General features: G+C 44.0%; 1 long non-coding RNA gene across 4 annotated transcripts in view; it reads right to left on the reverse strand.

Moving 5' to 3' along the window:
• The window catches only part of LOC147999479 (uncharacterized), a 60,662-nt gene that overhangs the window by 8,921 nt on the left and 27,252 nt on the right, over window positions 1–24,489 (reverse strand). The window contains exon 3 of one of the 4 annotated variants that reach the window (XR_015643638.1): window positions 11,942–12,070. The exons of the other annotated variants lie outside the window; for them this stretch is intronic. This is a non-coding gene — a long non-coding RNA (uncharacterized LOC147999479). The remainder of the gene's footprint in view (window positions 1–11,941; window positions 12,071–24,489) is intronic. 4 annotated transcript variants of the gene reach the window in all.

Consider the following 24,489-nt stretch of genomic DNA (forward strand, 5'->3'; position numbering starts at 1 on the left):
TGCCCTTCTGGGCTGTTCTCAGGCGCTTGCCTTGATCAAACTGCCAACCGTATTTCAGTCTAAATTCACTGTAGGGAAACTGTTCCGCCAAGGTTGGATTTTTTTTTTAATGCGACCAAAGTAAAAATCCCTAAGTGCTAAGATAGCACATACTCTGCTTGAAGTCCATCTTCTTCTAGGTCCACGTGCTGCCAGCTGACCGAGATCTTTACAGCTCATTTTCTGCACCATTGCCACTACGGTTTCCCTTAGTTACTTCTGCACCCCACCCCACCCCCTAATTCCCACCCCCTAATTCCGGGCTGGGTTGGAGAAAGGGAAGTTTGGGGCTGATGTGTAATGTCTGGTCAAAGACAGTGTCACGGAATAAAATAAACTGCATAATAAAAGTGTTTGTGATGCATGTATTTGGGGAAATGACACCAGAAAAGACAGATTTAAACCGAAGCGGAAGACAAGAGACGTCGGGAAAGGCTTCAGCGCGGACTGAGTCTCACTGGTGAGTACCCAGATGACAGCATTCTGTTTCACAGTTAGAATCCATGGTGAAGGAGTCTGTCTATGCTACAGACAGTGGTTCTCATCCGTCCTAATGCCATGACCCTTTAATACAGTCCCTCGTGTTGTGGTGACCCCCAATCTGATGGCTATCCCCAGTGGCCAACTTGACTGTATCTGGAATGAACTATGGCCAGAGATGGAGGGGACATCTGCGATCCAGATCTTGAAGCACAGCGGTCATGGAAAGCTCATGGCCCAGGTAAGGTGGCACATGCCTTTAATCCCAGGAGACAGAGGCAAGCAGATCTCTGAGTTCAAAGCCAACCAGGAACAGAGCAAGTTCCAAGTAAAGAGCAGCTCAAGACTGGGCTTGGTGGTCACACCTTTAATCTGGGCCACACCATCTGCTGGAGATAAGGACAATGGAGAAGGAAGGCTCACTCTTACATTTTTGGTTGTGAGCCTTGCCTTTAACAGCTGAGCCATCTCTCCAGCCCACGGCTCACTCTTCTTCGCCCGATGGCACTTACTTGCCAGCACATCTGTTGGAACCCACTTCTTCAGGATTCCAGCTTCTACAGAAGAGCAGGGGAAACAACTAGCCTCATGGGACTAAGCAACATAGCTGCCCATTGTTGGGTTAATTGGACTGCAGACTGTAAGTCATTTCGGTAATTTCCCTTACTATATAGAGACATTGCATCCGTCCTGTGACTCTAGAGAACCCTGGCTAATACACCCAGCCATAAAAGTATTTCATTGCTACTTCATAAGTGTCATTCTGCTTCTGTTATGAATAATAATGCAAATGTCTGATATGCAAAATATCTGATATGTGACCCCCCCAAAAAAAAGTTGAGAACTGCTGGTCTATAGGAACTAGCTGGATTCTACTTATCATCTACAGTGAATAAGCTAGTGAGTTCTCTTCCCCAGGATACTGTTAGAGAGCGCACTCTGTCTCTGTCTAACCATCAATCAGACTGTCAGGGTCCTTGAAGTCACAAGACGGTTGCTGGGGTCCAGGCATCACAGTCAGTGTTCAAGGCAAAATGGAGAGGTCCCATTTAGTAAATCACTCCCTTCACTTCCCTCTCACCCACACCTACGCTATCGTTCCCTGGCCTACACCGAGGTTCTATCATCTAGGACTGAATTGGGATGCTGTTGGCTAAAATGAAGTGTGAGTGGGGAAGGCTACAGACTGAGCTGTGTACAGTGCCTGCCGTGAAGATACTGCCCCATTTGAGCCTAGCCATCCCTTTTCTGCTCTAATAGGAAACCTAAGCCCAGGATATGTTACTCGTCCAAGTGGATGTGAAGTCACTGCTCCAGATCTTTCCAAGATTTACCGATAGAGAAAGAACAGAGATCTTCACACAATATGCACCAGAATGGAAAAAAAAGCTACTTTCCACCCTACAGAGATGTGTCCAAGGGACAGTCTCCCCCAAATGATGAAAGCAGACTTTCCATCCCTAAAGAACCAGGAGGAAAAACAACATTCCGAGAGGCTGTTGACAGTAGCCAAGGACCTGTCTTATTCAGTTTTGCTGCTGTTATAACTGGACACCACGGGCCTAGAAGTGTGTAATCAATGAAGGACTACTAGGTTCGTGGTCCGAGAGGCTGGGTGATGATGCGCAGCTAGGGGTTCACATCTGGCAAGCTCTTTCTTGCTGTGTGGGGACCCTGTGCAGAATCCCAAGGTAGCACAAAGTGTGACATAGAGAGACGAAGCAAGCACGCCACAAGGCACTCACCTCTATAAGAAAACACATGGATAAGCTTATCCCCTGAATATATCAGAACCACATGGCCAGAGGCTTTACCCATAGATATTACTGACAGGGCACTGGGGGTTACTGTTGTCATTTGTTGTGGCCAAATATCTGACAGAAGCAACTCAAAAGAAGGCCTTATTTTGACTCACAGTTCCAGGGGACAAAGTATCACGGTGGAGAAACATGGCAACAGGGGTATAAGGTATCAGAAAGCAGAGAGAGGTTGAAGGCTGGTGTTCAGCTCGTTCATTCTTTTTACTCTTTTTCTTTCTCTGGTACTGCAGCCCGTGAAATGCTACCTCCCCCACTCACGGTGTATTTTCCCTGGGTAGTTCAATCTCTTTGGAAACTTCCTCGCAGGTAGGCTCAAAGGCGTCTCTCCCAGGTGATCCTAGATGACATCAAGTTTACAATGAAGAGCAGCCATCTGAATCTCCAACGCATAATACCCAAAGGAAAACCACTCAGCAGCAACAGCATTCATGCTCTTCTCACAGTTCTGGAACCAGCGTGGTTCTCCCTGCCTGGTTTCACACTGTTGATCCACACCTAGCAGCTCCGTCATGAAATACGAACGGAGGAGCCCACAGTGCCTACTGCACTGCATCCTGAATGTCCAGCAGCGTCCTGACCTCGGAACCAAGAAGCAACACACCCAGCTTCCCCATCCTCCTCTCCCGTCTCTGGCTGACCGCAGTGGATCACAACACGATGATGCCAGCTCTTGGATGCCTTCCTTGTTTCTGGCAACACCATCATTTGAGAATATACTGTAGGAACCGAAATCAATATTCCTTTCTGTCTTATTAAGACTCCTGTCTGGGACTCCTGATAAGCAACCTTATTAATTTTCATGTAAATGTTTCCAGGAGAAAATAACGCAGCATTTTACAAAGGTATAAAAAGGAGGTGATTACACGCTAACTCTTTTCTCAGTATGTGGAAACCCTCTCGATTCCTGTTCATCTCTACGTTCCTTCCATAATCACTGTTCCGAAATGTGGGCACAAGTGGGTCAGCTAAATGATTAGGACTGCTTAAACGCGCCCAATTATCTACCGAAAGAATTCTTAACCTTGGGACCCTTGGAAAAATTCCATGTCCTCCTTTAAATTAAAAGCAAAATTATTGTACGCACATATGCCTTAGTACAGTGAAAGGATCCACAAATGGTGGCGAACTGGCTAAAGTTATACGCGCCGTTTCCCTTCAGCGGCCATGACAGGTCGCCATAAAGGTGTCGCCTTTGAACAACAGAGATGTATTTCCCCCAGAGATGTGAAACATGAAACCAAGGTACCAGCAAGGCCGTATGCTCTCCGGAGCTCTAGAAGAGAATCATTCTTGCCTCTTCCAGCTCCTGGTTGGGTGACATTCCAACCTGCCTCCATCCTGACGTGACCTCCCTCCCTGTGTTTCTATGGGCCTTTGTCTGTCTTTAACAAAGACACTGATGTGGGATTTAAGGACTACCCTAATCTAGTACGATCTCAACACCATCCTTACCTTAATTAGACCTGCAAAGACTCTAATCCCAGAGAAAGCCACGCCCTGAGGTTCAGGATGGACGCGAATTTTAAGGGGACACATTTCAAACCACCACAGGGATCCATGATTTTAAATAGTGAGATAAAAATCCCAGACAGCAGGACCTCCACGGCCTTCAAGCTCCACCCACGGCCTTCAAGCTCCACCCACCTCACGTCTCTGACCTCATGCTCTACAGCTGTGCTCCCTCCTCCATATTGTGCCTACTCCCTCTCAAACCACTGCCCTTCTCTGCTCCTCACTCTCGCCAGACACCTTCCCTCAGCAGCTCTTGAATCTCCTTGCACCCTTGGATGGCTGCACCTCTCAATTCTGTGTGACCTTCAGGCACCGCGTTCCCTTATCGACTCAGGAGAGTAAAGATTCATTATAGTTATATGCGTACACTGTAGCTGTCTTCAGACACACCAGAAGAGGGCATCAGATCCCATTACAGATGGTTGTGAGTCACCACGTGGTTGCTGGGAATTGAACTCAGGACCTCTGGAAGAGAATCAATGTTCTTAGCCACTGAGCCATCTCTCTAGCCCCGGACTTAGCCACTCTTAAGACTGTATTTCCTTCAAAAAGATTTGACAGTAGGAACCTCCATGCCTGACCAAACGACACCATGCTCACAAAGCGAACATTCATCAATCCTTCCTAAATTCTTTCATGAGGCAGCCTACACTGTGCAACCCACTCCCAGGAGGTAGGCATTATATCGCTCTCATTTTATAGACTGTGGGAGTGTGCTCATACAAGTATGGCACCTGTATGGCGTTGTTTTGCTAGCAATGACTTAGAATCAAGGTTCAGGGAAGTCTAGAGGCCAAGCTCTTGACCATGAAGAATGTGCTCAGACTTATGCTTAGGTACCAGGAGAGATGGTATGCCTAGAACAAGACAAAGTCTGGAGGCGAGCAGGAAGTGGGATAGACCCACATCTTGTGAGATAAACTGTCACCTGTATGAAAGGGTTAACAGCAACAGTGAGTGTGTGATGGGAATCCAACTGGGACACTCCATTGGAGGAGATCTCAGAGGCGATCATATTTCCTTTGTTTGATGGTGTGTGTGTGTGTGTGTGTGTGTGTGTGTGTGTGTGTGTGTGTAGTGTATGCTTGTCTGTGTGTGTTGTCTGTGTGGTGTGTCCATGCATGTGTGACTGTGTTTCTCCATATTTACTCTTGCTATGCAATCCTCTGTGCCACCTCTCAATTCAGCCAGGAAGACCATCAGCAAATGAGGCTGCTAGGTCTTGTAGCCCTAGAAACAAACTCCTGCAAACCTTTCTAAAACACTTACTCTGTGCCGTGTTATCAGCGACAGAAAATTCACTCTTTCTACCTGAGCATAATTCAGTCTGATGACGTCAGAGTGAAGAACTCAGGTCACCATCTCAGTAAACCCTAACCTTAGCTCTGCACTTGGCTCTTGAAGTCTGTAAAACTGTTGTAAAAATGTGGACCCCGGAGATGGCTCAGCAGATAAAAATGCTCACCGTGCAAGTGGGAGGATCTGAGTTTGAATCTCTAAAACCCATGTAAAGAAAAGCCCAGTCTTACAGGGTGAGCCTGTAATCTTGGCAGCACTCCTGAGGTAGAATGGACAGAGTCAGGAGAATCCCTGGAAGCTTGTGGGCCAGCTGGCCTGGGGTGAACAGTGGGAAGAAGAACGGTAATAACAATAAAAGAGATCCTGTCACACAGGATGACTGGAGGCAAGGATGAAGCCTGGAGGTGTCCTCTGACCTCTGACCTCTGACCTCTGACCTCCACACACTGTGAAGTGTGCATATCTGCACACATACACACACACACACACACACACCACACACACACCACACACCACACACACACACACACACACACACACACACACACACACACACAAACTCAAAGATAAACTAAAAAAGAAAGAAAATGACAGCCCAGTCACCATGAGACCTTTCAGAACAAGGGGAAGGGTCAGTAGGACCATGACTCAGTCATTCCCCTCAGCCAGGAGACATACTTTTATTTCCCACCCTTTACAAAATAGGTCATCTACTTTGAAGCTCTTCCTGTTTTGAAATCTAACCAGTAGAACTCAGGATACTGCTGTCGGGTTATTTATGTTAGGAGAAAGCTCTGGAGGCAGAGGCTGCCTGCCTGGGCGTCTGCTTTGCTATCTGTCTCCTTATTCAAACCCTCAAAGAGCAACTTGAATGCCTTGAAACATTGCCACGGTGAGCCTTTAGACCATCAAGGCCCCTGTGAAAGGCTGCCTATACAATTCTTGCAAAAATTTTGCCTATTCTGCAGTTATGAAGATTTGCTTGAGATTAAACAGAATTAAATTTGGGGTTTTTTTTTTCCATTTATGGTCTTATTTTTAAAAGGTTTGTTTTATTTCTTAAATACTTTGATCAATCATTTGAGTACTTCATAAATGTATTTTTATCAACTCCTCCCACTAACTCCTCCTAGACTTACCCCACATCCCTACACTCAAAATTTGTGTCCTCTTTTTTTTTAATAACCCACCAAGTCCAATTTGCATTTTTCATATACTCCGAGCAATGTAGGATTATCCACTGAACTGCGGTTGACTGCCAGGAGCCATATCCTTAAAGAAACTTGCTTTTTTCTCTTCCCATGTGCTCCAGAGCCCATCAGTGTCTTCGTGTTAATTGGTGGAGTTCCGGGACAGTATGTACACACGAGCACAGTCACCATGAAAGGCCAGGGGAGGGTGATGGTTTCCCCTGGAGCTGGAGGAAGAGGCTGTTGTGAACCTTACATGTGTGTTGGTAATAGAATTTAGGTTCTCTGGATGAATAATAGGCACTCTACCGGGGAAACCCTCTCTCTAGTCCTTCTCTTCTGGTGTTACCCCTGCACACGTCACAGAAATTACTCACTCCAACCCCAATACAGCAAGAACTTTCCGGAAGAGACTGGCTAAACAGAGAGACACTTAAGAATGTGTCCTCACTTTAATGGGGGGGGATGCCTATTTTAGGGAATTATAGACGCTGAGTTTCCTGCCTCTTTGTTAAGAAAAACTGCACTGTGGAAATGTTTTTAAAACACAACGACTCTTCAACTTTATTTCCCATCAGCCTCGACTGGGTAGTTATTTATGAGCAATTTCGTAGGAAATTGCAAGGCATCGCTGTAAAGAAGTCTTAACATTTGGTTGATGTGCTTCAGGGTCAAATTCACCCAGGTAAATAAGTACATGATGTCCTTTCCTCCTGTGCCCAGCCTCTCGTTGTTTAATAGAATAGAACCCAGTTGGTGTGTGCTAGTTGATGGTCAGGAGCTCACCTCTGGTTGATTTGATCTTTCCTTCTGCTAGCACTGATTGATGGCTAATTAGAAGCTGAGTACCAAAGGTACAGCAAGAAACAAAGCCAACCATGGACCTTGTCCTTATGGGGCTTAAGAGTGTCAGGGGAGATGACAAGTCAAAGAGGAACACAAGTAGATGTGGCAGGAAACGATGGGTGGGCTGGGTGGAAAAGTACGTGCTGTACGGAGGAATGAACAGGCTGCCAAACCATCTTCTCAGTGGGCATCTAGGTGGCCCATGGTGCTGCAAGAGCCTTTGCCTCTGTAGCCATGGAGAACTCTGAACCGTTCACCCTCCAGAGAGAGCCCAGGCTAAAACCAAGTGCTAAGCTCCACTGTTTACAAGCACCATCATCCCTCCCTCTCCTGTTTCCTCTCTTGTGCTCTTCCAAGTCTTTACTTAAGCATTTTATTAGGCAGGCAAAGATTTATGGCCACAGTGGTGTCGTAGTCGCCAATGAGACTGGAAGAGGCAATCACTTAGAACACGAGGCGTTTTAACTTCTGCTACCCACACCTTCCACTCTCGAACCCTGGAAAGCAAACTTCTATGTCGAGTGTTCGGAGTCTGACTCTTTTAGATCTGACAAGCAAGTGAGATGGTACAGTACTTATGGTTCCTAGAATTCTTAGAATTTATTATTTCTTAATATAATGCTCTCCAGGTTCAAGAGTTCCAGTGAAGAGTTGACAAGAGGGCTAGAGAGATGGCTTAGTGGTTAAGAGCACTGACTAACTCTTCTAGATGGTCCTGAGTTCAAATCCTAGCAACCACATGGTGGCTCACAACCGTCTGTAATGAGATTTGATGCCCTCTTCTGGTGTGTCTGAAGACAGCCACAGTGTACTTATTATATAATAAATAAATCTTTTTTAAAAAAAGAGTTGACAAGATGATTCAGCAGGCAAAGACACTGCCACCAACCCTAAAGACCTGAGTTCCATTCCCCCGGACCTAATGGAAAGAAACGAGCTCCCACAACTTGTCCTCCAAGCTCCACACAACAATGCCCCTGTAGCCAATCCCCAAAACAAGATCTATGGATTCCCAGGAATTAACCCAGAACAACAGTTTTCAAGAAACCCAGAGAGCCACACAGAAACAGACAGCAAACAATATCAGAAAAGCAACCCATGAGCCACAGGCATGGTGGCACACACATGTAATCCCAATACTCGGGAGGCAGCGGCAGGCGGGTCTCTGTAGGTTTGAAGCCAGCCTGGTCTACAGAGAGAGTTCCAGGACAGTCAAGGCTGTTGATACCGAGAAACCCTGTCTTGAAAAGCCAAAAGAAAAAGAGAAGCAACCCATGAATTAAGCAAAAAACAAAATTCAATATGAGGATAGAAATTATCAAAAAAAGGGAGCGTGTATTTGGGGCCCAAAGGATACAATGTACAGAATTAAGTAAATGGAATAGAGGGTGTCAGCGGGCCTTGCCTATGTAGAAGAATTCAAAGACAAGTCATGGGAAGGCAGGTGGCCAAAAAAGAACAAGGAAAGAGTGTTCGTAACCCTGGGACACCATGTAAAGAGTGAGCATTCTCATCCTGTGATGTCACTTTAAAAATAACAGCTGAAATGTTCCAGAATCTAATGAGAGACATGGACATCTAGATACACATAGCTCAAAAGTGCCCAACCAGGGTAAGCTGAAGAAAGCTTCATGAATCACACTACTGCTCATCAGTGTATATTAGAGTTATATCCCAGCGAACATCTCGTAAGTTGAAACTGTAAGTAGATATTAATTTAATATATTTCTGGCAGAGCATCACAATTCAGCAACAGCGTGCAGCAGGGGGTCAGCTGTTGATCCACACGGTCGTATGGCTGACTGAGTGCTGCTGTTCACTGATGTGGTACTTCAGAACGAAAAGGTTGCCTACCACCTTGTCTCAGTTGGGGTTTCTATCGCTGTGATGAAAACACCATGGCCAAAATGCAAGTTGGGGAGGAGAGGGTTTATTCAGCAGCTTACACTTCTAGATCACAGTCCATCATTGGGAGAAGTCAGGACAGGAACTGAACCTGGAGGTGGGAGCTGATGGAGAGACCATGGAGAAGATCTGCTTACTGGCTTGATTCCCCCCTGACTTGCTCAGCCTGGTTTCTTATAGACCCCAAGAACATCATCATATGGATGGCACCATCTACTATGAGCTGGGCCATCCCCATTGATTACTAATTGAAGAAATGAGCTGGATCTCATGGAGGCATTTCCTCAACTGAGGCTCCTTCCTCTCTAGTGACTTAAGTTGACACAAAATCAGCCAGTATACACCTCAACAGCAGGTTGTAGGAGCTCAGAGGTAGTATCCTCCTCACACTATGGACAGCAAATCACGTGCTCCATTTATGCTTCCTCCTCATCTACAGTCTGTATGGTCTGGTCCCTCGGTTAGCCAAATAAGAAGTGTCTGGAGGAGCTAAATTTCCTCACAATAACTGTTATCGAAACATAAGAATTGGAATACAAGGACCTGGAAGCTTCAGTTAAAGACCCAAGATGGGTTTAGGTTCCAATAATAGGATATAACTTGAATCTGGGTAGAATACTATAAGATGAGTGGACAGACACATACATACATATATACATATACATACATATGTACACATACATACATACATTTGTACATACATAAATAATAGATCAACTAATAGCAGATAAGTACTTGCATACAAAAATGGTAGACTGATATTTACATGCATGTAAATATTGATATATGACAGATAAATGCATGCATATATGAATAGATGATACATATATGTTGAAAATAGGTGATAGATAGATAGATAGATAGATAGATAGATAGATAGATAGATAGATGAGTGGGTGGGTGGGTGGGTGGATGAACAGGCAGATAGATGGAAAGATAAATGCATAGATGGATGGATGGACAGATGGTTGGATGGGTGAGTGGGTGGATTGGAAAGATAAATGCATAGATATATAGATATATAGATGGATAGATGGATAGATACATACATACATAATAGTGATATAAAAAGAAATAAGGAGAGAAAGAAAGAAAGAAAGAAAGAGAAAAAAGGAAGGAAGGAAGAAAAGAGAGAGGAAGATAAAAATACACCTTTTCTAAGAAAGATTGCTCAGTAACAGATGGAGATACCAGGGCTTCTATTTGAGCACTATTCAAGGATCCACCTGCCTCTACACCACAGAAATCTCATTTACTCTCAGGCACATGCATGCTGTGAGCAGAGACACAATAGGTCCTGAAAGTAAAATTCCAATCAAGAACATATTCCCAAGCTCAACCACCTCATTAAATGGTTTGTCTTCCCATGAAGTTTCCCCACACCAAAAGCAGGTGCCAATCTGACTTCGGCAGCGTCCTTATCTCAGCATCATTTCTTATTATAAACTAACAAACCAGTAGCTGCCCTACATGTTGGCTTCTTAGAGTCCTTGGCTCACTGACAACCCTCCCTTCCTTTACAACTTCTGCTCAGCTCAGTCTACTTCCTGTGTCAGTCTGGCAAATCATTCCCTGGAAAGAGCCTGGAGCTTCCTGAGTTGACTTGGAAATCCTAGCTTGTCTACAGTTGACAATGAGGGTCAGCATGGAGTTCCTGCTATGTTAGAAACATGAGAGGCTGCCATGCCAAGGGGAGTATGGAGGAGGATGGAGGGCAGGCAAATTTACCAGGTGCTAAACAGCTAAACATAACCTCTGGGCAAGGGGCTGAGGAAAGAATGAGAACCCCGATAAACCAGGGATGGCTTTAAGTCTTGTTATCTCTCCTTTCCCAACCCTGGAACATGACTGCAGTATTACTATTCCACATTGTGTACTGATACCTTCCACTTGTCCTTGGAAGGCCACCTGACATGGCTTTCTTTGTTCTTGAGGCTTTTATGTCTGAGTTACATCCATGGACTCTCCCTCCCACTATTTTTGAAACATTTTTATTTTATGCATATGGGTATTTTGCCTATATGCATGTCTGTGCATCACGTGCCTGCTACTCGTGGAGGACAGAACTGGAATTACAGACAGTTGTGAGCTGCCATGTGGGCACTAGGAATCAAACCTTCTTCTTCAAGAACCACTGAGATATCTCGCCATTCTCACACCCCAACTTCTTATTGGATAGAGTGAATGAATTCCATGGCAGAGAGGCCATGTGGATAGAAGGAGGCTAAGCCCGAGCAGTTTGATGTCTGGACTTTTGTCTTGCTAGCATCATGCTATGGGTTTGGTCATCGAAGGAAGACAACCGTTCTGGTTTGCTCACTGCTGCTGTGATCAACACCATGACCAAAAGTAACCTTGAGGAGGAAAGGGTTTATTTCAGCTTACAAATCCAGCTAAGACTCCATCACTGATGTGCATGGAACACAAGACAGAATCAAGAGGCAGGAAGCATGGAAGAAGGTTGTTTACTGGCTCCCTCACAGATTTTTGTTAACTAGCTTTCTCATACAGCCCAAGACACCTGCCCAAGTCAACAGGCTCACCATGATCCTGGCCTTTCCGTACCAATCAACAGTCAAGACAGTTCTCCACAGACAGGGCCAGAGGCCCTGAGCTGGGTAATCCCTCAATTGCTACTATTTCTTCCCAGGTGACTCTAGGTTGTGCCAAGTTGGCAATATAAACTAACCAGGACAGCAGCCATCCACATAGACAAACATCTCTGTGTTACCATCATGGTTCCCTCCCCTTGTCCCTTTAAGCCTGGAATGAAGATGCATAGGATTGTGGCTACCCCAGCTTGATTCTCCATTGACTGCCCACACCTTTGTGAGTAGCCACTTTACTGACCTTCCCTTGGGCTATCCAGATTGTGTACATCACATCTTCTCTCACACATCCTTGATCTTTAGCATGTCCTTCCTTCTGCTGGAAAACCCCTCTCCGATCATCTCAGCCTTGTGACCTCATGCTGAAGCTCTAGGAAGAACAAGGGCATCACCTGTAAGCAGCTTCAGTAAGAAGTGCTGACTGGAGGCCTACAGACCCTGGCCCAGATATGAAATCGCTGACAGGTTCAATTCTCTGGAAATGGGTGATGGCACCCACTCACAGGGTGTCCTGAATGGGAAGCAGATGTCATCTTTTATCCCCTTGACAAGGATAGGGATTCATCCCATTTCTTTGTTCCCATAGCATTGTTAACCAGCATCATTCCTTGAGAGAACAAACACGTCATGCACTTAGACTGTGTGATCCCTTAGCTTTGCTAACACCCACAGAGTTGGGCACTACTGTGAATATAACAATGGTTTCATCATTATAAATCCAAACCCACTTCCCTTAACCTGAATTTCCTCCCTTTCTCCACCTCCTCTAACCCTAGGCAACCAGCAACCCACTCTCCATGACACATAGGTTTGTCCACTCCCGACATCTCATAGAAAAAGAACTATGGGGTGTGTGGTGCTTTCTGACCAGCTTCTTGCACTCAGCACATTTCAAGTTTCTGCATGCTGTACTGTGTTTTAGGACTTCGTTCCTCTCTCAGGCCATTTGAGCCGTCCCTGCTCTTTGGATCTCATGAGGCTCCTGCTTCAGAGATCCACAGACTCCACGGCATTTTGTTCAGGTGTAGGTGGAGGTCTCACCACACTCCCCACAATCACAATCATTGTGATAACCAGTGCTCTCCCCCCAGCCATTCATTTTGTAGGGGAAGAGTTGGAGCTCGGGGAATGAAGAGCCACAAAGCCAGGACTTTTGTCCCTGTGAGATTATTGTGGTCCTAACTCACAGAAGGCTGGAGGAAGAACAATACAAATTCTTCTCCAATGCCAACTCTTGCTCCAATAGGTGTCCCACCTCCCCCTCAGAATAGCCATTTCAAGAAACAAGAAAACAAAACTTGCTGGTGAAGGTGAAGGTAAAAGGAACCCTTCTCCATTGCTGGTGGAAATGTAGATTAGTCCAGCCACCACGGACATCAGTTCCTCAAAACTAAAAAACAATAAACTTAAGAAAATATATGATATGATTCAGCTGCATCGTTCCTGGGTATGTACCCAAAACAACAGAGTCCACTTGTTATATGATACCTGCACCCCCATGTTCCTGGCAGGAACTGTCACCACAGCTAAGTGTGAGCTCAGCCTATGCCCATCAGTGGAGAAACAGACAAACATGGCATACGTTAGCTACTACGGAGTTTAGCTCAGCCATAAAGAACAAATGACTTAGGTCATTCCCAGAAGGGACGATGGAACGGGAGAGCATCCTGTTAAGCGAAATAAGCTAGACTTTATGTGTAGCAATCACTACCCATTGTCTCTCACATACGGAATCTGGGGGAGGGTGTGAAAGTCACCAAGATTATTAGGGATAAGGAAGGAAGAGAGGGTGTAGACGATCAAGGCACACTATATGCATGTGTGGACGTGCCAGAATGGGACACATTACTTTGTGCAAGTAAAATACACTCACGTTTTTAAAAAAATAAAACAAATTGTTTAAGGAAGCTGGTGTCATAGAATGTCTAGTAAGAATGTACAATAAAAACCTCAGATGTAGACAGACAACAAAACTCCATGTAGAGAGGCAAAAGGGATGACTCAGCATCTAAAAGCCCACTCTGCTCTAGCAGAAGACCTGCGTTCAGCTCCCAGCGCCCTCGAAACAGGCGGCTCGCAACCACCTGTATTTCTAGTTCCTGAGAATTCTTCTGGCTTCCATGGACACCCACACTCGTGTGCATATGCATATACATTCAAAAATATGATAAAGATGTTTTAAAAGAGAGGTGGGGAGTAAGGGTCAGAGGGGAATTTTTTTTCACCCTTAAAACAATTCTACAAGGAAAAAATCATTTTACTGGAATGGCCTTTAAAATACCTCACGATGGAAAAAAAAAAAAAAAGGAGGGGGGGAATGTTATAGGACATTCTATGCCGTAGTTAAAAGAAGTTAGCTTAAAAGTATATATACTGGACTAAAGAGGTGGCTCAGTGGTTAAGACACTGAGATCCTGAGGTCCTGAGTTCAATTCCCAACACCTACACAACACAGTAGCTCACAATAATCTGTAATGGAATCTGATTCCCTCTTCCGGTATGTAATATATATATACACACATATACATACATATATATAATAATTAATATTTTTAGTATGTATATGCCAGAAGAATGTTATCCAATGCGGCTGCTAAGCTAACTGAAGGATGTGTCAAGCAGAGGTCGTGTTTCTGAGCCCCTACAGAAGGTCTCGTTTACCCTGAAGGCTGGACGAGGACCCACCTACGTGCTGGATAATAGTGTGGTCCTCAGAACAGAGTGTTCTGTACTTGTGCCCTTGAAACTCAGACACATAGAGAAATGATAAATTACTTTTTAAACAAAGTTTTAATTTTCCAGTAAATCCCAGCTGGTCTGAGAGAGAGTGGTGGTGGGGATCACTAAGGACAAGATGCAGTGTGACAGCCACAGGGAGACAGAACAGAGCAACGCTGGTCGTGAACTGTCTCTCCTAGCCCTGCTCTTCTCTTTTGAACTCTAAATCTGGGCCACCATCTCACATCCAATAACAAATGGCATCTGTCCCATGGAACGTATGCACTTTTCACACCCTACTGTGGCACTGGAGAAAGCCATTCTTCACACCCATTATCACTCCCATCACCACAGACACCTAGATACCCAGCACAACTCCGCATCACTGTCAGCCCCGGGAAGTCCCTCCTCAGTTACTGTCACAAGCGATTTCTTAAAATAGACAACTGTTTCAAATAACAGAGATAGAGCAAGCACATGACAGCTCCACGCACACTCTTTGTATGGTGTCTGTGTGCGTGTGTGCTCATGCATGTGTGTCTGTGTGTGGGTGCGCACGTGAGTGTGTGCATGTGTGTGTCTGTGTGTGTGTCTGTGTCTGTGTCTGTTTGTGTCTGTGTGTGTCTGTGTGTGTGTCTGTGTGTCTGTGTCTGTGTATGTGTCTGTATGTATCTGTGTTTGTGTGTGTGTCTGTGTGCGTATGTGTCTGTGTCTGTGTGTGCCTGTGTGTGTGTCTGTGTGTATGTCTGTGTCTGTGTGTGCCTGTGTGTGTGTCTGTGTGTGTGTGTCTGTGTGTGTATGTGTCTGTGTGTGTCTGTGTGTGTATGTGTCTGTGTGTGTCTGTGTGTGTGTCTGTGTGTGTATGTGTCTGTGTGTGCATGTGTCTGTGTCTGTGTGTGTGTCTGTGTGTATGTGTGTACGTGTCTGTGTCTGTGTGTGTCTGTGCATGTGTATGTCTGTGTGTGTGTCTGTTGTGTGTGTGTGTGTCTGTTGTGTGTGTCTGTGTGTATGTCTGTGTCTGTGTGTGTTTGTGTGTGTGTCTGTGTCCGTGTGTGTCTGTGTGTGTGTCTGTGTGTCTGTGTGTATATGTCTGTGTGTGTGTCTGTGTGTATGTGTCTGTGTCTGTGTGTGTCTGTGTGTGTGTATGTTTGTGTGTGTGTCTGTTGTGTGTGTGTATCTGTGTCTCTGTCTGTGTGTCTGTTGTGTGTGTATCTGTGTCTGTGTGTGTGTGTCTGTGTGTGTCTCTGTGTCTGTGTGTTGTGTGTGTGTAATCAATCCTGGGCGTTGTTTTTCAGGAGGCATCCCCCCTTGTTTTTGAGGCAGGGTATCTCACTGGAACCTGGGACTCACTGATTCTGCTCACTGACTGGCTCGTGAGCCCCAGGGATCCTGCTGCCTCCACCTCCCCAGAATTGGGATTACGATCATGCTGCCATGCCCAGATATTTCTTGACTGAGCTGCCCCAAGCCTTGTATCATACACTCTTACATTCAAACTCCTGAATAAAAGAACTGCAATAAAATGTCAGACAATGAAGGCTAGATAAGCTGGCCACGATGCCCCATGCCTCTAATCAAAGCAGTGGGATGCCGAGGTGGGAAGACTGCTCTGAGTTTGGGGTCAGCCTGGGCTAAAGAGCTCCAGTCAGGGGTATAATGTGATATACTAGAAAAAAAATGGGGAGAAGTAAGACTCCCTCTCATGGCCAATTAGAAACAATGTATCTTTTACGAGATGAGACAATCTGCCATAGCCATAAATCTATGTGCAAATTATAATTAAAAAAACAGCTTCGGGAATATTAGCTCAGTTGATAAAGTGCTTTCCTCAAAAGCACAAGAACCTGAGTTTAACTTGGTGGTTCCACATAGCAATGCCAGCACAGGACTGTGTTCTTGTGATCACAGCGCTAGAAGGCAGAGACAGGAGACAGAGGAGGATGCCTACAGCCTCACTAACCATCCAGTCTAACCAATGCATGAGCTCCAGGCCAGTGAGAGAGCCTTCTCAAAGGAGGTGACATTCCCGAATATGGTGCCTTTAAGTGTCCTCTGACCTCTGCACATGTGCACATGTACAGACACATGCACATAAGCACACACATGTGTGATAAAAGAACAGGTACATGGGAAAGGCATAACAGTGCCTTTCTGACTAATAGGAATGGGATTGATTTAAGATGCGCTGACAGAAGTTTTAAATTGTCCATTATTAGCATCAATATTGAATGCAAATTAAAACAAGGATATTAGAGCTGTTGGCAGGCAGACACCGTAGATGACAGAGATTCTGCTAACGAGTGGACATTTCTACAGACAAAGAAAGCAAATGGGTGGAAGTGGTGGTCCAAACACAGTATAAGAAAGGGTTAAACCTGAGCATTTTGAGAACGAAAGAACTAACAGTACACTGGGAGGCAGAGACAGGTACACATCGTGCCCTAGTCAAGGGCAGACGAATATTCAAAGGACAACACATAACAGGGGATGGGGGGGTTAGAGCACTTGAAAGCTAAGCCAGGAGATCCCAGGGCCAACACAGAAAGCTGGATGAGGCAGCCATGAGAAACAGGGACTGAGGGCGAATCCATGCTCTCTGGCTAGTCCGTCTAGCTGAAACATTGAACTCTAGATTCGGGGAAAGGGAGAGGGAGAAGGAGGGGGAGGGGGAGGGAGAGAGGGGGAGAGAGGGGGAGAGAGGGGGGGAGAGAGGGGGAGAGAGAGAGGGAGAGGGAGAGGAATCCAGGAAATAAGGTAGAGTACACATTCCTCCAACACAGATGTGTGCACCTGAACTCATATACACACATAAATACACCACCTATAGAAGGGAGGGAGGGAGGGAGGGAGGGAGGGAGGGAGGGAGGGAGGGAGGGAGGGAGGGAGGGAGGGAGGGAAGAATTGAAGATCTTCAGGAGTAAACAGCCCAGAAGTCAGTATAAGAGGCTCCCTTGGGGGACAAAATGACCTTTGCATCTGTTCCTCTGGATAGTCAAATGATTCCCTCTGACTTCCATCTCTCCACTGAAACTTCTCTCACCAAGAAAAGCAAGATACGTCTTGCAGTCCAGTAGAGAGGTCACAGTGCAAGCCTGGCCTTATTGGATCCCGTGCAACTTTCATGCTGTGGACCACTCTTCACAGGAATGAAGACACAGGGCCGGCCACTTTTCTTTATCCTCTTTCTCTGCTCTTTAGACAGATGGCCAGGCTCCTTCGTGGCTGTACAGATACAGCCTCTCTGTACAGCTCCATCTTCCTGCCAAGCCTCCACACCCCTGTTCTACTTTACGTTCTGTGTTCCTATGATAAACATCTTGGCCAAAAGCAACTTGAGGAGGAAGAGTCCATTTCATCTACGTGCTTAGAGTCTGCCACTGAGTAAAGCCAAGGCCAGAACTTACAGCAAGACCTTGAAGCAGAAACCATGAAGGAATATTGCTTACTGGCTTGCTCAAGCCCAGTCCAGCTGCCTAGGGATGGCACCGCCCACAGTGGGCTGTAAGAAAATGTCTCACAGACACAGCCATGGGCCAGTCTGATCTAGGCAATTCCCTCTTTCCAGGTGACTCTAGGCTTGGGTTAAGTTGACCGCTAAAGCTAGAGCAGCATCTGTATGACAACACCCTCCAGCTCAGTGCTAGACCACGCACTCTGAATTTATGTTTTAATTTCCCTAGTTAATACAACTCACCCTGACCTCCTTGTTTCTTTCTTCTCTCAAGTTTATTCCTGGGCTGTTATCATAACTCAATAAATGACACTGTTACCTATTTTGTTCCTTAAACTATAAATAGGTGAATTTTTTTTACCTTTGTACAGACACTGAAAGACCTCGGCTCACTAATATTTTCCCTGTCTGTATATTTATCTCCCCACCCAGTGTCACCTTAACCCAAGATACAAATATCATCCAATTAAAATTGGTAGTAAAAAACAATGTTTTACTATAAGATTATATGTATTATATATGTATATGTCATATAATATATATTTTATATAACAGAATATACATATAACATATAATATATAAATTATTATATATAAAATATACAGTGTATATTTTATATGCAATATACATAACATGTAACTTATAAATTAGTATATAACACATACTATATAATATAATATACAATATAATATTATAATGTATACTATATTATATATAATATATATATAAAACATTAGAAAAGTACAGTGGAAGAGAAGCCACGCTGACCTCTGAACCCGGGGACTCTAGGGATCAATGACTAGTGAACGAGTCAACCAGTGTTGAGAGATGAGGACTGATCTTCCTGAGGTGGGTGTGGGTTAGAGTAGGGAGGCACAGGAAGTGTGTGATATCAGCTTACCCACACTCGCAGGTGGGAGCAGGGGTACTTTAATTTAGAGGCAAACCTGGGCAACACCATCAGATCCTGTCTCAAAAATAAAAATAAAGGCCAAGTGTGGTTCCGTCCAACTTTAATCCCGGCCCGAGGGAGGCAGGGGCAGACAGATTTCTGAGCGTTCAAGACCAGCCTGATCTACAAAGCCAGTTCCAGGACAGCAGAGACTATACATTGTCTTTAAAACCCCCACAGTATCCGAAGCTTTGAAGCACTACTTGGCATCTCCTTCCTTGGAGGTCTCACTGTTTTAACATAACAGATTTGATAGCTTGTTGGTAAGGTGAGGTCCAGCTTGTCTCCACTAGGACATCTTCATGTGAATCCGGTGGTTATACGGTTTTGTTCTAGGGATATTTCATTTTTTTAATAACGGTTTTAGCTGACATTCATGGAGAGAATGAATCCTAGAAGTGTGCCACTAGTGAAAGGAAATCCTGTCTAGAGTATGTTTCTTTACAAAGCTGTGTCACACCATCCTTTGGGCCCTCTGCTGGAAAAGTAGAATCAAGTCTCAAATAATGCCTTTTAAATTGTATCCTCTAGTATTATAGATGTAGGACAGTCCTGTATCATACCTCTGTGGATGTAAAATAGCTTGTACCTGCTTTATGATACGTAGTAGTGACCGTGCTTTATCAGAGCTGTTTTTAATGATGTTGCTCAGAATGTTTTCTTTCCAGATGATGATTGAGAAGCTAATTTAAAAAAAAATGGTGCCAGGTACCACAAAAGTAACAGAACTGTGCTGTTTTCTCGGGTTTTGTTTTTTTACTTTTTTTTTTTTTAATGGAGTGTGCTGGATGTCTCTACAGTTTTGTTCAGATGACTGCAGAACCTGGAAAAGCTGTTGCTGCTGTTGATGCATAACACACTGCTATTATTGGTCTTTTTATATAAATATAAATATATATATATATACAGATATATAATTTGAATTTTTTGAAACTTTACCTGTGCTGTCAACTTTCGAAAAAAGTATCCCCGTTTACTGTGTTGAGTTGGCACTGTACAGAAATTAACAGCCATATTGGTCTAGAAATGTTGAACTTAAGTTTTTTCCATTTGTACAGGGGTAACACACTGTATTAAATATGTAAGGTCTTATATACGTGGGTTTGATTATAAAAACTAATAAAGTATTCTCTAAATTAAAAAAAAAACCCACAGTAAAAATAAAACATTATACACAACGAGCATACTGGATTTATCCCAAGAATGGGAAGATGGTCCAGTAAAAAATATATAATATTATTAATATCATATAATTAATATGTATTATAATATACAAGAGAGATCTCTGTGAGTTCAAGGCTACCCTGGTCTACAGCGCAAGTTCCAGGATAGCCAGGAAAAACTGTGTGGAAAAATAAACAATAAATAAATAAGACTCTAAATGGCCATGTGAATTTATGTAGAGAAATATTTGGCAAACTCCAGCAGACTTTCATGAAAAAAAAAATTCGACAAACTAAAAAATAGAAAAGGACTTTCTCAATGTGCATAAGACCATTTATGAATGTCTAAGTAACACCCCGCCTGATGAAATGCTAAAGATGAATTTGCTTTTTGCAAAGTACTCCACTGTACTTTAAGGTTCTATCCAGAACAACTGTACAAAGAAAAAGGGGGAAATGTTCTTAATTTAAAAGAAAGAAATGAGTGGAGTGGAGAAAGCAGCAGTTAAGAGCACTGACTGCTCTTTTGGGGGACTAGGGTTCAACCCCCAATACCCGTGTGACAGCTCAAAACTATCTGTAACGCCAGTCCCAGGGGAAACTGTGGCCTCTTCTGGCCCCCAAGGACACTGCATGCACACGGTTCACATACATACAGTTAAAACCTGCAGAACTACAAAATAATAACCAATAACGTGAAAGAAATGAAACTATTACATGATCTCATATGAAGAAAACCACAATAAACCATTCGAATAACTTATTAGTTCAACAAAGTTGCTGACCGATACATGAAAAACAGCCTGTTATTTCTGCACAGTAGCAATGGGTAATACGGGGAGGAAATTAAGAACGCAATTCTAAGTACAATAGCATCAAAAAGAATAAGACAGATGGGGATAAACTTGGCCGAGGAGATGTAAGATGTGTACTAAAACCTACAGGACAGCCATGGTGGCCCGAGTCTACTTCTGTTCTGGGGGTATCCAAGTACCATTGCTGCACCAGGCCAAACTGGAAGGAACCTTAGTCAGGCAGGTGTGTCAGACAGGAACTCAGTCAGGCATGGGTGTGGGGGAAACAGCCTTCTCTGGAGACAGATTTCAATGAAGCAGCTCTCTTTATTGGGGGGTAATAAGGGCTATACAAACCATGGAGACTAGGTAGAGGTTTAGGGGGTGAGTACATATTATGGGCTAGTGCCAAGGTCCTGGGAATGCTTCATTTGCATGAAGAGGAGTTCCAGGTGCTTCTTGGGCATGTCCTTTATATAGAGAGAGGAAGTTTAACCTATAATCTACCCACCAGGCTATGTGACTTCCTGAAGGGTAGAGAAGGTGGAGGTCTTAAGGTTAGGTGGGCTAGAACATGCAGGCCCAGAGCAGGGAGGAAAAGAGTCCTACTCCTGCAGGTCTCAGGATGAGACTGGCTCCTCCAATCACACAGCTCTCTGTCCTCACACAGTCATACACGATGGAATCATGTGTGTGATTAATCTTGTAGTTTAGGAGGCAGAGGCACTGGCTTTCTCTGAGTTCAAGGACAGCCTGATGTACATAGTGAGTTCCAGGCCAGCCAAGGCTGTTAACGGAGACCCTGTCTCAGAGAGCAAACAAAAACTACGAAGCATTCCTGAAAGAAATATAAATAGTACCTAAAAATAGAAAGGGCACTGCAAGGTAGGTCAGTGTATAAGCGTAACTGCCAGCAAACCTGGCCGCCTAAGTTTGATCCTACAATCCACACAGTGGAAAGAGGAAATGAACTCCTTCTTATAAGCTATCCTCTGTGCTATACATGTGCTGTGGTGCACACTTACACATGTGCACACACACACACACACACACACAGCATGCAAACATACAGGAAATAAATAAATAAATGTGATAATGTCTTAGTTAGGGTTTTACTGCTGTGAACAGGCATCATGACCAAGGCATCTCTTACAAGGACAACATTCAATTGGGGCTGGCTGACAGGTTCAGAGGTTCAGTCCATTATCATCAAGGCAGGAACATGGCTGCGTCCAGGCAGGCATGGTGCAGGGAGGAGCTGAGAGTTCTACATCTTCATCTGAAGGCTGCTAGCAGAATACTGACTTCCAGGCAGCTAGGAGGAGGGTCTTAAAGCCCACACCCCCAGTGACACACCCCCAGTGACACACCCACTCCAACAAGGCCACACCTACTCCAACAGGGCCACACCTACTCCAACAAGGCCACACCTCCAAATAGTGCCACTCCCAGGGTCAAACTACCACCAGTAACATTTAAGAAGTTTCAAAGTATCCCATGTTCATGGATTAGAAGATAACACTGTTGAAATAACAGTGATCACAGTTATTTCAGTGATCCCCAAGGTGATCTGCTGAGTCCACAAATATTCAAAAATTACTTTAAAATGAACTAAAGACTTAAGTCCATAAACTAAAACTAGAAATCCTTTAGAAAAATATGGATAAATCATTATCACCATAGAAAATATGGAATAAACGGCTCTCCAAGCATATGGAGAGATGGCTCAGCAGTTGCTAGCACTGACTGTTCTTTCAAAGGACCTGGGTTCTGTTCCCAGCATCTACAAGGTGACTCAAAACCATCTGTAACTCTAGTTTTGGGAGAGCCAATGCCCTTCTTCTGGCCTCTGAAGGCACCACACACATGTATGGTGCACATACTACATGCTGGCAAAATACTCATACACATAAAGATTGAAATTTTAAATTTCAATAAATTTTTAAACATCTTTTTAAATTTTAGTAAATAAAGTAAGGTGCTAGTGAGTGAATTCAGCTGGTCAAGTGCTAGTCATGTGAGTGTGAGGGCTGGGGGTTATGGCCCAAAGCCCATGGGGAGGCAGAGACCAAAACTGAGACACAGACAGAGGCAGGAGGATTAGGGCTTGCTGGCAAATCAGCCCAGCCTACTCAGCCAGCTGTGGGTGTAGTGAGAGACCCTGTCTCAAAAGCTAACGTAGACCTACAGCTGTGTGCAGACTCAGAAATAAGAATGGACTATACAAGTGCCTAACGGTGCTGTTTTGGCATGTATGACTAACTCTGAAATCAGCCATGAAAAGAGAAGGAAGGGAGGGAAAAGAGAGGGAAGGGCATGAATGGACAGAGGAGAGAAACACAAAAAAGGACCCAGTGAAGTTTTAAATGGTTACTATGCTACACCACAGACAACCAAACTTTTCCAAAACCTTGTTGTATTCCTCAAACTGGCTGGATACAAAATTAACTCAAGAAAAAAAATAGGGGGCTGGAGAGATGGATCAGCAGTTAAGAGCACTGACTGCTCTTCCAGAGGTCCTGAATTCAATTCCCAGCAACTACATGGTGGCTCACAACCATCTGTAATGAGATCTGATGCTCTCTTCTGGTGTGCATGAAGACATCTACAGGGTACTCATATAAATAAAATAAATAAATCTTTTTTTTAAAAAAAATCAGTAGCCCTCCTTTTTTTTTTTACAAACAATAAATGGGCTGAGAAAGAAATCAGGAAAATAACACCCTTCGCAGGAGACAAAAATCATATATATTGGTGTTACTCTAACCAAGCAAGTGAAAGATATATATGACAAGAACTTCAAGTCTCCGAAGAAAGAAATTGAAGAAAGGAAACTCAGAGGATGGAAAGGTCTCCCATGCTTATGGAACAGTAGGATTACTACAGTAAAAATGGCCATCTTACCAAACACAGTCTATAGATTCATTGCAATTCCCATCAAAATTCCGATATAATTCTTAAAGATTTTGAAAGAGCAATTCTCGACTTCATATGGAAAGACAAACAAAAAACAGCATAGCTAAAACAGTCCTATATAATAAAAGAACTTCTGGAGGATTCACCATCCCCGATTTCAAGTGTACTACAGAGCAATAGTAATGAAAACTGATTGATATTGATATAAACACAGACAGGTTGATTGATGAGATAGGATTGAAGACCCAGAAATAAACCCACACACCCTCAAACACATGATTTTTGATAAAGAAGCCAAAACCATACAAAGGAAAAAAAGAAAGCATCTTCAACAAATGGTGCTGGTCTAACTGGATGTCTGCATGTAGAAGAATGTAAATAGATCCATATCTACCACCCTTCACAGAACTCAAGTCTAGTGGATCGAGGACCTCAACATAAAACTGGAAACACTAAATCTATTAAAGAGGAAATGACTAATAACTTTGATCAAATTGGTCCGGGAGACAACTTCCTGAACAGAACACTGACAGCTCAGGCACTAAGTTCAACGATTAAAAACATGGGATCTCATGAAACTGAAGAGCTTCTGTGAGGCAAAGGACACCGTCAATAGGACAAAAATGGCAGCCTACACAATGGGAAAAGATCTTCACCAACCCTACATCCAACCGAAGGCTAATATCCAAAATACACAAAGAACTCAAGAAGTTAGACACCAACACACCAAATAACCCAATTTAAAAGTGGGGTACAGACCTAAACAGAGGATTCCCAACAGAGGGATCTCAAATG

Source organism: Rattus norvegicus, chromosome 19 (genome assembly GCF_021556685.1).
Source record: "Rattus norvegicus strain SHRSP/BbbUtx chromosome 19, alternate assembly SHRSP_T2T, whole genome shotgun sequence".
Classification (NCBI taxonomy): domain Eukaryota; kingdom Metazoa; phylum Chordata; class Mammalia; order Rodentia; family Muridae; genus Rattus; species Rattus norvegicus.